Source organism: Charadrius vociferus, unplaced genomic scaffold (genome assembly GCF_000708025.1).
Source record: "Charadrius vociferus isolate BGI_N301 unplaced genomic scaffold, ASM70802v2 scaffold529, whole genome shotgun sequence".
NCBI classification, from domain to species: domain Eukaryota; kingdom Metazoa; phylum Chordata; class Aves; order Charadriiformes; family Charadriidae; genus Charadrius; species Charadrius vociferus.
In genome coordinates this window covers 820,963-834,568 of record NW_009650172.1, presented here as the reverse complement: position 1 = coordinate 834,568, position 13,606 = coordinate 820,963, and positions in this window count along the sequence as shown.

Genomic DNA, 13,606 nt, shown 5'->3' with positions numbered 1-13,606 from the left:
TGCAGTCCCGGCACAGAGAAGCCGACGGGAGGTTTGTTCCAAGCCACGAGGAGGCAGATTGCGGGAGAGATCAGGATTTCTCAGACAGCCGTTCACCTCAGCCCCACACCTGCAGCACGCTGCTCTGTAGCTGTACGTGCCCGGTTCCTGCAGTCCCCTGGAACAACCTGCTCTCCTGACTGCTCTCACTCAGCATCCCGCTTCCCAGATTCCCTGCTTCGGCTCAGGAACCGTTCGAAACTCTCTTGCTGGTATTTCTTGCTCGCTTTCTCTCTATTCCAGCTCTCAGGGCTGTCGGTCCCCAAATTCAGTTTCCCAAAGATGCTTGGACCTTTTATTGCTTGAACCATGTGTCATGGCCCAGACCTGGCCCCACCTCAGCCCTGCCGCTCGGACGAGCCCTCCCCAACCCACCTGCAGAGGCCAGAGTGTCCTCCTCCTTCGGGAACCGAGCCGCTCACCTGGAGTTATCGTCTCATTGCTGGCCAGGATGGAGCGCTTGGTCCTCTCCACTCTCTGGGAGTCAACCTGTGGCAAAGGGGTGAAAAGCACTTTTCTCCAACTGTCCTCAGAAAAGCGAGGAAGTCAGGCAAGGATCTGGGTTGCCGGAGGATGCTTCATCGCCAGGGGTGGCTTCGGTACCCAACGCTGAGCATCCGGAGAGCACCCTCTTGCAGGGTGACTGACAGCCCCCGTCTCACAAAGCTGGATGCTGTGTTAGCTCCTGAATGAGAGAAAGGCAGGGAGCGTGTGTTTAACAAACAGAAAAGGAAAGGGGGAGGGAGCCTGCTGCTGCTGTTTATACAGTGTTCAGCCACTGAGGGGCTTCTTGCATCGAGGAGAGAGAAGCTTTTCCACCACGTTCAGTTCCCTCTCCAGGGAAGAAGTGGTGGGAGCTGGAGGTCTGCAGGCTCCTCGCCTGTGCCACTGACCTGGGCAGGTGTCCATCCACCCTCACTCCGCAGCTCTCCCGTCTGCTCAGGCTTTAAACTCATTTGGGACTGGCACAGTCTTGTCCAGGGGTCCCCTTGTCCCCTTCAGCAAGAGGTCTGCAGGTCCTGCAACTCAGCAGAGCCTTCACAGACCTTGCCCCATCCTCCTCTGCCTCGACGCTTGGACTGCGCCCCACACAGAGCCGGCTGCTGCTGCGGGACAGGACTTCGGGTATTCTTGGGATGCAAATAAAAGTAATGGTGAGAAGTTTTAGCCACTTGGCAATGGTTTGGTCTGTTCCAGAGCCAGATTTAGTGTGGAGCGAGGAACCCATGTGAGTTTCTATTTTAGGGTGCTCAGCACAGCCCATACACCTGGAGCAAGAGAGAGGGAGAGGCACAAAAGCAGCATCTTCGTGTCCAAATCTGCAAAATCCAAGCTTGACAGAGCCCAGGAAATTGCCCTTTGGGCAGTGCAGGGAAGCAGGAGAACCACAGCTCCCTACCTGGCCAAAGGTTTTGCCTTCAAAGAGAAGAAGTCAAGTGTGTTCCCAGCATAGGATTTCCACCACAGGCAACGTATGAGTTTGCAGCTCACCTGGGCTGGGCGATGCTCCCGGAGGTTAGGGAGGAGGACACATCTCCTTGGTTTTGAGTATCTACAACTAGAAGTTTATCAGAGGAGTCTTTCTCTTCGCCCCCACAGTGGACTTTGGTTTCCTTTTCTTTGTGAGAACGGAAACGGGGAGGGTTTTCAACCAACTTTCTGTGCCGCAGAAGTCGTGATACACCAGGAAAAAGAAAGCACTCCAATGGCTCAGCAGAAAAAGGAGAGTGAGAACATTCCTGAAGTCACATGCAAAATGGCACTTGAACCCAAGAATCAGACAAGGATCCTCGTGAGTCCCATCCTTCCCCCTCCTCTCCCCATGTCCATTTCAAGAAGGAAGATGCTCCCCACACCGGCACTGGGAGCCAGGCAAATCCACCTGCTGCGCCAGCTGGATTTTTGTGGGAGTTTTGTGTGTTCTACCCCTTCGTTTTCCCTGAGGCTGTTGATTTAGCTGCTCTGGAAAGCTGAGAGTGGAGAGAAGCAGGACAAGACAAACCTGCTTGGAAGGGGCCGTTGCCATCTCCCAGCGGTCTGCAGGGAGAGGCAAAGAGCAGCTAATGGGGAGTGAGCAGTGCATGCTATTCCCCGTGTTCCTGGTGGATGGATACTCCTTATCTCCAGGGTCCTCAGCAGTGGATGGTTGATTTCTGCTCGAGAGAGATATTTTTTTCCTCCTTTCTCTTCTGGCATAAGATTTTTCTTGCTCATTCCCCAGAGTCCTTTGCTACAGCTCCCCACTCCTCTCTTCCCCGGGCTGGAATAAGACGCCTGGGGAAAAGGCAGTGATTGACAGCAGAGAAACTCACTGCAGCCTGAAGCTGTGAACCTTCATCAGGACCATGGGGTGAATTCCAGTCATTTTTGGCACATAGTGTTTGCTGGAGGACAGCAAATCCAAACTCTTAAATCATGGATTAGTCAGCGCAAGTCCCCAAGACTGTCCTCTCCCACGGTCTCAGGGGTCCGGCGGAGAGCTTAGCACCAAAACCTGCGATGCTCCCAAACATCAACTCACCTCTTTGACCAGATAACGTAGCTGAAAAGCCTCTGTGTGCTTGGCCGAACAACCTCCCTGGGGAGGGAGAGCTGCCTGTGATCCACCGTGATGCACGCAGTCACGCATCGTCCCCGGCGAGCAATCCCCCTGCGCCACAGGGCAGTGCAGTAGGGGAAGGTCGAGCTCTCAGCACGCCTGGGCTGTCACCCCGACTGGCAGCCACCGAGCCAAGGTTTGTCCCCCCCCGCTTCCTCCGCACTCCCCAGTTCTCTCCCCGGGAGCCAGGCTCTTCTCACGGCACCGCAGGCGCGGGCTGCCTGCCAGCCTGCCTAATCTCACCCAGCTACAACATAATTACTGCTGGCGGAGAGTGCGTGCAGCATAACCCCGGTGCTGCTTGGCCCTCAGCTTCTCGGCAGCGAAGGGACACCCGGGGTCCACTGTGCCACAGCCCCTCTCCCTCTTGGTGGGTCGAGAGGAGCTGTAGTGGCACAGGCGGTGCACACCGAGGTGCAAAAAGCCCTCCCCACGCAGCTAACATATCCCGAAACCGCTGAGGGTCTTCCTAGCCTCGACCAGCAACGACACCCTGAAGTAGGAGGATGGGGAAACACGCAGATGGTCCCTTGCATCGTCCTGGGGTGTGGAAGGCTGCGCAGCCCCGAGCAGCGGTGTCAGGACCCACTGCGTGCAGCGTTGTAACCTCAGACCCCGGGGTGTTTGCACACACGGGCTGAGTACACACAAACACCCGCGCGGGTGTCCCGGGAGCCCCGCGACCTTTCCAACACGATGGGATCGTTCAAAGGAACTTTGCAGCCCAAAAGCCTTTCCCAGTGGTTGGGCTTTGATTAGGCAAAAGAGAGTCTGCTCACCCGCTCTTCTGAGAATACAACAATGAATTTTATGCTCCGGGGAGCAACAATGATGTGAAAAAGCTGAGAAATGGGGCAGAGGAGAGGGCTGCCTTTTCATCAGCCCATAATCTGCTCTGCCTCAGAGAGCAGGCAGGTCCTCAGTCTGAGCACCTTGCAGCTGTAAGCCGTACGCTGTAGCTCAACTTCTGTCATAAAAGAAAGGCACATTATCTGATCGCTCCCTGGGAGAAATCGCTAAGAAATCTGTTACCAAGGCTTCCAGATGCTCCAGTTCATCCTGCTTCATCTGGAGCAGCAACACTGACAGACTTCAAAAAGCAGCTTTTCATTTTTTCAAACATCTGTTTAATTCCACCTGTATGTAACTAAAATATTTCCACTGCTCCTTCCCGCGGTGTCAAGCCAGTGTTTTGCTGAGCAGCCTCAGAAGCATCAGCATGTTGTGGTAACACAAAAGCCCCTCTTCCATTTGAGCCCCGGAGTTCACGGATGCGGTGGATTTTGGAGTCTGTGATGCATTTGGGAACTAAATTAGCCACAAAGCTGCTCGGAGGTGGGAGGGAGGATAGAAAGCTGTCTGCACCCTCTCTGAATTGAAAAGCAGGTTCTCATTTCGTAACTGCTTTTTGTCCCCATATGAACATTTCTGGAATTAGTGGAGGAGCAGAGATAGCATCAGGGATGAGGTTTTGCTGAAATACCTGAGTGATCTGATAGCGCAGCGAGAGGCACCGGAGAAGCAGGAGGAGCTGTGTGGGTTGGACTGGGGCTGCTGCGGCTCTGCTCTCCTTCGGAAGATGAGGATGCTGAGTGTGGCTTCAGGAACGAGGGTCAGTGAGCCAGGAAAGAGGAGATCGTATGGAAAGAGATTAACGGGGTTTGTGTCCTCCCAAAGAGGACACACATTACCACGCTCCAGCTCCGGGCAGAGCCAGGAGCAGGTAGGGACAGGGCTCCACTCGGGGCAAACCCACAGGGCTCATCTGATTAAGTTGATTAACGCTGAGGAGGGTTTACCCCTTCCATTCCCTTCCCACCCCCAGATCTCCCACCAACACACAAAATCCCCTTGATCATCCCGACGTCCGGGCAGAAGGACTGCGGGCAGCTCGGCAGGGTTCCTCCGGGCAGACACCACCAGAAGTGGTCCCTGCGTTCAGCTGCCATTTCTGCAAGTCACCGCACTCAAAGCTTTGCTAATTTATTAGAGGGTTGTTGCTTGTTGTTTGTGTACCGAGCCAGCTAGAAAACAGCTTCTGCAGAAGAGGGTAATTGCAGTCAGATAAGCTCTTCAGAGCCGGGATTGCAAAAATACGATACGTTGTACACCGGCGGTTGTCTGGATAAACTAGAAATCTGGCTGAGTTTTTGGATAGGAGCATGTTTCCCGCTCTGTCACAGACTCCCTGTCTGCCTTTGGGCAAAATCACTCGGTGTGTGTCAGTTCCCTGTAGGTAAAAGAGGTGACAAAAACGTCTCGCTCCGGCGCAGGCAGGGCTGGAGCAGTGGGCGACGTGCGCTATGGGGGACGGGGTGCTGGGATGTGCCGTAGTGGGAGGGATGACGCTTTTGCTCCATGGGATTTCTTTTTAAGTTGCTCATCTCGTTTAGGCAGCGTGTTCTGCCATCAAGGTCTTGCTCTGGACGCTCCTGGGCTTCGTAGTCCCAGGGTGAAGTTAGAAATCTGTGGTCTGTCTGGCACTCTCACGATGACACCCAACGCTATAAATGCTGGGTTGTGGCAGAACTGGATGCGCTGATGGCAGCCCCAGCCTAAACTCTACCCAGGTGTCAAGTGCCCGGGAAAAATGGACAGCAAGGCATGTTTTCTATGGGCTTGGTGCTGCCGAAAAGCACCAGGTTGGCAGGAGCTGAGCTCCGGTGCCCAGCACCACCGTAGAGGCAGCAGGATCACATTTGCTGCTTCACTACCTCGCTCCGTCTTTCCCAGTCCTGTGGGGACCCCCGTTCTTTCCCAGTCCTGTGGGGACCCCCGTTAGCTGCCAGCAAGTGCAGCGCCGGTGCACGCCGGCACTGTTGGCAGCTCTTCACACCGGGGCAGGAGGGTCAGATCCACTCCTGATACCGACCCAGGGATTTGGCTGGGCATCCATTTGGCTCCGTGTTCCCCAGAAACGTGGCCCAGAAGCCACCATCTGACACTGAGAGATAGGTATGACACCGAGCCCCCCCAGGAGAAGGAGCAGCATCCCCAGGGTACGAGCGGAGCACTCACAAGCCAAGTGGAGACCGTGCTGGAAAGCACAAAAGCCTTATAAAGGCAGCGCTCTGGGTTTGTCCTTCTTTCAGCTCTTCCAGGTGATGAAAAGGACGGCTCACAACCCTAATTAACTGGAACATGCTAATACTGCTGAGCTTCCCTGGCCAGCAAATTTGGCACGAGGCGTGTGGGACACTTTCCAAACAACTGCTCAGGGGAGCGCGTGCCTGCAATTCATTATTCGATGAGCAGCGTTTCCTCTCTGCCTCCACTGAAGAGCTCAGACCAGACACAGGAGGGAGGTGAGCCTGGAGCCTGCAAATCCACTTCGAAAGCCATTTCGTGCTGGAGGGAGAAGAGACTTATTTCTCCCCAGGTGTCAAAGGTATTTAAGGTGCCAGGGGAAACGGGGCTTTGCACAGTGTTACTCCTGTGAGCGCTCAGGGCTTCCAAATGCAGCGGCATGTGGTGCTCAACTTCTCACGGGGAAAACCACGTTCTTTCAGGGTGACATTCGTTTCGGGCGGAAGATGCGCAGCCTCCCATGACACCCTCGTTTGAGGACCAGAGCACTTTGCATCATCATTTTGCAGAGTGAAGCAGAGGAGTGCAGCCAGCCCTGGTACCCGGAGAAAGGGGAAAGGTGGCAGGGGCCTTGGCGCCGTGGCTCCGGGGTGGGTTATTGCCTGGTTTGATAGCTGTCCCGGGCAAGACAGTGCCCCGGCTTATTCCCCTGGAAAAGGAGGGGGAAGGAGCCTGCCAAGCTCCTATTTCAGATAAATCAGTCTGTGAACTTTGAATGGGGAGCAAAGAGCAGGGCTCTGAAAAGATCAATTCATCCCCGTGGTAAGATCATCACTCTTGGTGCTTACCATGCTGTCAAACCGGAGGCAGAAGATGCAGCCTCCCGAAGGCCACCGCCTGCCTCTGGCCTCAGCTTCAGCCTGGCTGCCTCCTGCTCGGGATGGCTCCGGCACAGGGCTTGGGTGGCAGTGAGCTGCCCAACCGAGCACCACCACAGCCGCACCGGTACAGACACCAGGAATGGGCCAGAAGATTTGTCCAATATTCCCAGGACCACCCGTCCTTTCCCTTCTTTGGAACTAAAGGAATCCTCCTTCCATACTCCTCCCCATCACCAGCATCATGCCCATGCATCCCTCCTCCTCAGCATCGCCTGCCCCTCATCCTTGGCATCACCTGTGGCCACTAGCTGCATGGCCGGGCATGGCACGGTCTGCTTACAGAGGGCACGTCTCTCCCCATCGCATCCTTTGCAAACATTCGTTGTTATGGTGACAGCTCCAGAAGGAAAATCTTTTTTGAGTATTTTTCAGATTTTTTAACAAAGATATAGCCACTTTAATTGTTTTCCTTAAAGGAGATGGTTATCTCCCTCAATGGCAACTGAATTTCTTTCATTTTGTTTTTGGTGACTACTTCGGTAACACTCAGGCTCCGGCTTTCACCGTGTGGCAGTAAGAAAATGGAAAGGGGAAAGGTAGAGCCAAGTGTGAAGAGCTGCTTTAAAATCCTGCTGGGGGTCACAGGATGGTGCCTCCAGGCTGAGGCCACCGAGCTACGGGCGGTGATGAGTCTAAGTTTCTCCAAAATGAGTGAGATTTTGGAGGACATCTGCATCCTTCTTGGATAGCAAAGTCCAAAGTAAATAGCAAGGGCGAACATTTATGCCAAACAACCTGTGCTTTGCAGGAAATGCTGCACTGAGAGTTATTGTTCTTGCAGGGTCTTCTACAGAAATGTCCCTTGGCTTTTGAAGGCTGCATGATGGTAAATGAATTCTCTCCATCTCCACTAAATGGGCTGAAGGTTTTCATATGTGACATCAGGGGGTGCTGCAGAGAACTGGGCTCTGTGGCCATCTTTACCACAAGCAGTGAATACAGCAAAGAGCCTCAGACCAGCCAGGGAAAAGCGGTCCAGGGATGTGATGTGACCGCAGGGATGGATTTCACAGCTACTGTGTCCTGACTGTGGAATATGGCTGATAACCCACAAAAGACTCAAGCACCTTGAGCAGCCAAGCCTGCTCAGCCCATTTTTGTAGGGTGAGCTCATGAAGACCTTTCCCACATCCCTGTCGTACAGACCTGAGGTCAGAAACCTCAAAAAAAAAAAAAAATCCACATACTTTAGGCCCTGCAGAGGCAGCTCGACACGTCTGTGAATGCTCAGCAGCCTCATCATGAGCATCCAAGTGCAGCAGAGGAGGAGCATGACGGGGCATCCTTCACCTGGGGACCAGGTAACGGTCTGGCTGGGGAGCTGAAGCATGACCCATCGCAGGGAACACTGAGAGGACGAAGCTGTTTTGGCCAAGCCCTGTGTGTGGAATATCAGAGGGGTTTCATGCATAGCTCGGAATAAACAGGCAAACAAGCAGCAGCCAGAAATGTTAATATTTGCAGAAATCTCCTGGTTTTGGCGCCTGGGTGTGGGGAGCTGAAAGATGCTGGTGGAATGCAAACGTGGATTCCTGGCTGCCCGGAGGGGTGGCATGGGGAATGTCACATCCCGGCGTGTCAGACCGCCTGGCGGGCCGGCTCGTGATGGTTTACACGAGGAGTGCTGGGGAGGGAGACTGGGCTGAGAAGTTCAGCAGCCACGTGAATCCAGTCCCTAGGAACTGAGGTATTTGAGCATCCCCAGGAAAAAAAAAGCCATGGTTAAGCGGTGTTCATCCTCCTGTGCCTGCTGCAGGACCAGTGGGCTGTGGGTGAAACCTTCCCGCAGCCCCAGTGCTCCCAGAGCCACGCAGCACCCAAGGGCTCAGAAGAGCCCCAGTCCCATGGTGCAAACTCCCTCCCTCCATGTGGTAGGAGATGGATTTGTCCATGCTGATCCCCAGCCCTTCTCCGTGAGCTCCCGGGCACAGGAGGGACAAAATAACACAAACCTGTAGACCGCTGGCTTTACTTGACCCGGGTCCTTTCATGGCATGTTTGGGATTGTTTGAACCTGCTCTACACCTCTCACCATCTCCATCTGGCTCTCATGTGGACCATGGTTGCCAGTTCATGGGGGTACTTGGGGCCAGTTGGATGCCGTCGCAGAACAAGGCTCTGGCCTTAGCAAAACAGTGGTGTCATTCGGGCCTGGGAAGAAAATATTGGCAAATAATGCTCTACCCTTTGGTCACCCTCCTCCTCCAGCTATTTGTCCAAAGATATCATATCTTGGAGCATTGCTTCATTTCCTGCTCGCTTTTCTAACCGAGGCCTTTAAATCATGTCCCTGCAAGCTGAGGTCACAGAGGGATGCGTAATATTCATTAATGGTGATGCAGCTGTTACCTTGATTCACCTCATCCCTTCTTCTTTCACTTTGTCCTTTCTGTTTGCTGCTTTTCCTCCCCATTTCTTCCTCCCTCCTGGTATGAGTGCAGGAGAGAGCTGGCAGGAGCCCACTGAAGCGCAGCCTCGTGGGGTGCAGTCTGCTTTTGGGGACTTTTCGGGAGTCTGGGGATTTCTCCTGGACCAACAGCAGCACACTCCCTCCTGGCCAGGGATGCTGTGGGCATCGGGAGAGTCTGGCTCCAGGTTGCCCCATCCTCACCCTGACAGAGCCCTTCCCCTGGGGCTTGTCCAGGGAAGCACGTGGAAAAAAAACCCAACTGATTTAATTCAGCTCAGTGTCTGAAATGTGGAAGTAATGACCGCTGAAGGGTCCAGGGGTAAGGACAGAGGATAGGACTGGTAAGTCTTTCGACAGTGTTTAAAACACGCTTCCACATGTGGGCTGCCAAATCCCAAAAGTAGGCAACTGAGCTGGGAATTGCCCAATGCTGCTGCTCTTTGTTCCCTTGCAGCCACACCAAAATCACCATCTCGCCCTGATGTCCGTGGCTGGAGGACCGCCTGCGCCCGGGTTTCCACTCTGCAGGGACGGGACGGTGGGTGCAGGGGGGCACAGACCAGCGAGCGCAGTAGTCGCCCGCTGAGGGGCTGCCCAGCACCTCCCCCTTGCGGGACCCAAGGGCTCCAGCCCCAAATTTACCTCTCTTCCCCCTCCCCTGCCCCACAGCTGGGCACTGCTCAGGCGGAGCGGTGGGGGAGAGCGGGATCCAGAGGAATTGAAGTTCGCGGTGTTTATTTTGTACTTAAAACAAAGTGGAATGGGGAAATCAAAATGCAAAGCTTCTCAACCCCTGTCGAGCTTTCCTGCCTGCATTTGGAGAGCCGATACGAGGGACTGACACTGCGGATCAGCAGATTCTTCCCCTTCCATTCGTGGATTGCTGGGAGCCCAGTGAAACCCTCTGGCTTTACCCACCACACTCCCCACTTCACCCCTCTCCTTCTATAAGGCCAAACAGTGCCCCCGACCCCCATCTCCAAGAATACATATTTACTGCATGGAGCAGAGAACCACGACGGGGTTTGGACCCTATCCATGAGCTTTCGGCTAGACCCTTCCCGATCCACGTTATCCTTCATCTCCCCAGTGCATAATCAAACTCGCCAAACAGGGCGTTCTCCAGTCCCAGCCCAGAGCTCGGAGCCTCCCGAGAGGAATATGCTAAAAAAAGAAAGAAAAACATTACTTTGCCAACTGAAGCGAGTGCTGAAAGGAAGGAGATGCCAGGAGCACTTAAACAAGAATTCGAGACCGGGGGACGCTCGGGCGTGTGTTTTCAATCCGCAGACGGGAGACGTGTTCATTGGGAAATGACTGCCACTCACTGTTAGCTTTAGATCTCGTAGCTGATGTCCCAGAAAGTTAAATGGCCATGACGAGGACATCCCCGCCTCTATGAGAACTTTCTTCTGGGATTGATGGATTAGCGCAGTGCGTGGTAAAATGGTGCCGCTCCTCCTTTGGCTCTGAAACCTGCGTTTGCAGCCTGCAAAGATGAAGATGAGCAATTTTACATGGGTCCTGTCGGCAGCAAGGGGAGTTGGTTGGGAAAATCGAGTCACGGCATCAGGGTGTCCATAGCTCCCTTGGGTGCTGCAGGGTGTCCTGCAACACCTGGGTCCAGCTGGCAGTGCCATGCCCTGGTGCAGAGCATCGCTTCCGTGACAGCAGCATCCCGCAGCCCTGTGCCAGCCCCGGAGGCAGCGTATCTTCTGGCACAGCCCCAGCACGGTGCCGCAGCGGGGGGATGCTCCTGCAGTGCCCAGGACCAGGTTCCAGCTGGAGCTAAGAGGGGACCTGACAGGGGAACTCACCTTCAACTGAGCTATCTCAAATTCCGCTGTTTGAGGGTGAAGCTTGAGTTATCTGGTTACAGAGGGACTCATCTTCTCCAAACAACAGGCCTGCAGCTGCTCCGGGGTGTGTGGTGGTGCAGGCTGGGGGCTGTCCCCTCCCTGGGCTCTGTCACCAGCCCCGCGGGGAGGGATGAGCTCTCCGAACACAGCACAGATGCTGATTCACAGGGACATCTCCCAGCGCTGGGTGGCTTGGGGAAACATAACCTTTTGCAGCACGTTCCAGATCTCTGCTGAAAAACAGTTATTGATGCTTTTACCTCTGTGCAGAGCCGCACAAATAATGGACCGTGGCGCTGCAAGCTGGAACAGGTCAGGGAGCAGCACCTTGGCTCACCCCGAGCTGCGTGTCCTGCGCTGGGCATCTTGTCTGCTGGTTTGTGTGCGTGTCTGTGCATAGTCTTTAATGCCTCCTGGAGAAATGGTGGCAAAGCCAGGAGATCAGAGGCTGGACACGGATGATAAAGCTATTTCCCTCTCAAAAGGATGCATCTAAGCAGATGATTCAGCTCCCATCCAAAATCCACCAGTTCAAAGCCAGCTATTTTCAGGGACTGCTGGCGCGTGGCAGGAGGATGACATGTGCCGCCCTCCTGCTGCGCGGGTGCTACCTGCTCGCACAGCGGCTGCAGCACGCTAGGCTGGCAGCAGTCAGTGCCCCTGGCAAGCCCCGGCCCCTTCGCACCGTGAGATCCAGCCTATTGGAAGCACAAAACTCCGTAAATGTGGGGAGTGGGGTTTTGCTGCATTAAGTCACAGCTAAGCGGAGACTGTTTGGTCATCCCTGGATCCCTGGGTCATCCCTAGGTCCCGGTGTCACCATCCTAGTGACTTTCCCAGTGGGACCCCACTGAGTTACACAGTGGAGAGGGGAAAAGGGCAGCAATGGGAGCAGGTTCAGCCTGTTGGACACAATTGCTGCCCAGTGAGTGCTTTCCATCCCCCAGTGCCTAGCAAGCAGCGGGGTCTGAGCATCCCTGTCCCACTGCCACCACGGGGACTGGACCAAGAGGGTGCAGCCAAGCTCTGCCTTGCTCAGCCAGCTGGAGCCGGTGCTGAGCCCCCAGAATAACTGTGTTGGGGCTGGCAGCATGCTTAAGCGTGACTTAACTTCATTGGCATCCACAGATGCCACTTGCTTGGCTACCCAGAGCATTTCCACAGCAGCTCACATCCTCCCCACCCTGTCCATGGCACCTCCTGGAGCTCAGCGCTTTCCCTGGGGGTACCCCCATCCCATCCCACCACACACACTCCAGCCTTCGCGCTGCCTACGCCGGGGCTCTGCAGAGCAATGGTGAGCGACGAGGAGCCTCAGCTCGTCACTGCTTTGTGCCCGCGTGATTGCAGGAGGCTGCCTGGGGTGCATCTCGCCTGCCCACGGCCAGCGTCCCCCAGGACCGATTGCTCCTTGTGAAGTGGGTGGTGCTCAAAGTCCAAACACGAGCGCGGGGCTGCGGCTGAGTGTGTGACCCTGAGGGACTGGTGGAAACATGGGGGAGGCTGATGCCTGCAAGCAGGACTGCTGCGGCCATGTGCCAGTGAGCGAGCACACACGGTGCAAGAGAAAGCCTGGGAAAATCCCTCAGACAGGCGAACGAAGGTGGGCGGAAACATCTTCTGCGTTAACTGCACTGCTCAAATGGTGAGAAAACAGTGCAGCAGCAGCAGCAGGATGGCAGTGGATGGACAGTGCTCAGCACATCACCGTTTTGGGGGGATGCTCTGATTCTAACAGCGGTTAGGAGACAGATGGTCTGTCCAACTGTTGCTTGTCCCTGTGTCCCCCCTCCTTTAGGTTTTATTTGCTTTACTTCCAGTATTGAAAACTCTTGTGATTTTTCTCACATGTCCACCAGGATTCACCGCTTCCCCCGACATCCCAGGCCCTGCCATCAGGTGACCACACCAGGACAAAACTCCTTCCTTCCTTCTTTTGCTAACAAGCCCGCAGCCCTTGTGATCACTGAGCGACACCTGAAGCCGTGACCCCAGAGCATGGCTCAGAGTTGCCCTGAGACATGGCGAGCTGGCCCCGCTCCTGCAAGCCTCAGACCTCTGGCAAGGGGAAACCGGGGCAGGGAGGGGAAGGCACTTCCCCGGGGCTCAGTTCTGCGCTCTGGCTGCCGAATGCAGCAGTGGGGACGGTGCAGGAGCAGTGCAGTGCAGGGACAGTGCAGTGAAGTGACAGCACAGTGCAGTGCAGGGACAATGTAGGAGCAGTGCAGGGACAATGCAGGGCAATGCAGGAGCAGGGCAGGACAATGCAGTGCAGTGCAGGGACAGCGCAGGGCAATGCAGGAGCAGTGCAGGGACAATGCAGTGCAGGGACAGCGCAGGGCAGTGCCGGAGCAGTGCAGGGATAGCACAGGGCAATGCAGGAGCAATGCAGGACAATGCAGTGCAGTGCAGGGACAGCGCAGGGCAATGCAGGAGCAGTGCAGGGACAGCGCAGGGCAGTGCAGGAGCAGTGCAGGGACAATGCAGTGCAGGAGCAGCGCAGGGCAATGCAGTGCAATGCAGTGCAATGCAGCGCAGCACGCGCCCTCCCGCGGGCGGCGCGCGAGGCCCCAAGCAGCAGCCGCCCCAGGCCCGCGCACACGTGACGAGGTCACATGCCCCAAAGCTCCGCCCAGCCCCCCGGCCTCAGCACTCATCCAATGAGCGAACGGGAGGGCGGCGCCTCCAAGTGGTGATTGGTCGAGGCGGGCGTCAGGCCCGGGGGGGGGCG